Source organism: Pteropus vampyrus, unplaced genomic scaffold (genome assembly GCF_000151845.1).
Source record: "Pteropus vampyrus isolate Shadow unplaced genomic scaffold, Pvam_2.0 Scaffold111, whole genome shotgun sequence".
Lineage (NCBI taxonomy): Eukaryota > Metazoa > Chordata > Mammalia > Chiroptera > Pteropodidae > Pteropus > Pteropus vampyrus.
In genome coordinates, this window is record NW_011888892.1 from 2037338 (window position 1) to 2038276 (window position 939).

The following is a 939-nucleotide window of genomic DNA, read 5'->3' on the forward strand; positions in this document are numbered from 1 at the left end:
CATTCTTTGGGGGCTCACTCTGTTGGAGAGCTTGGGCTATTTAACTTCCACCAGGTCAGTAGGCATCCCTTCCCCGGCACCACGCCCATGACTCTCGCTCCCCGCCTCTGTGGAGGTGGCTCTCACACATAAACCTGTAGCCTGACCTCTTTCCGCAGCTCAGGTGGTGTATCCTCCTGACCAGCTAGCTGCCCTCTTAGATGTCCCAAAGGTACCTCATCCCTTACATCCCACAGCCGACTCATGACCTACCTACCCCTCCAACCTCATCTTCACAGTGTTTGCATCTCATCCGTCCCATTCGTTTAACCAGGTAGCCCGGTTACCTACTTCCCACGCACGCCTGACCCGATCCATCCCCAAGGTCCGGGCCACTCTGCTTTCTAAATCTCCTTGGAGGCTGTCTGCCTCTCCCAGCCTCACCCACTACCACCGCCGGTCGGTCGGAAAGACCATCCCATTTGGCCTGGACTAATTCGAAAGCCTAGCATAGCCTCATTTGTTCTGATCATGTGACTCCTTGCTCAAAGCCTTTCACTGATGATAAAGAAATTTCTTAACAAGGCTGTGAAGGCCTCTGTTGGTGTGGTGCCCACCTGCCTCTCCAGCCCCAGCCACACCGCCATCTCCCAGAGCCTCGTCCTGGCCGTGCTCGTCACCGCGTCCAGGACTTCGCCTTCGATTCTGCCTGTGCCAGAATTCTCTTCTCTCCCGTTTTTCAGCCTAGTTTCCTCCTCCCTAACTTTTCTGATTGGGTCAATTCACACTTGCAAGTTTATATTTTGGGGGTACCTACTTGAAATTTTCTGCATGCCCCCATTAGACTGCTTTCGCTCACCTTTGCGTTCCTGGCACCCAGCACATCCTCAGAAGACCTGGTATATATACCCCTATGCCCAAGGGGTGGCCGAGGGGCACCCATGAGCAAGGTAGGAGGAC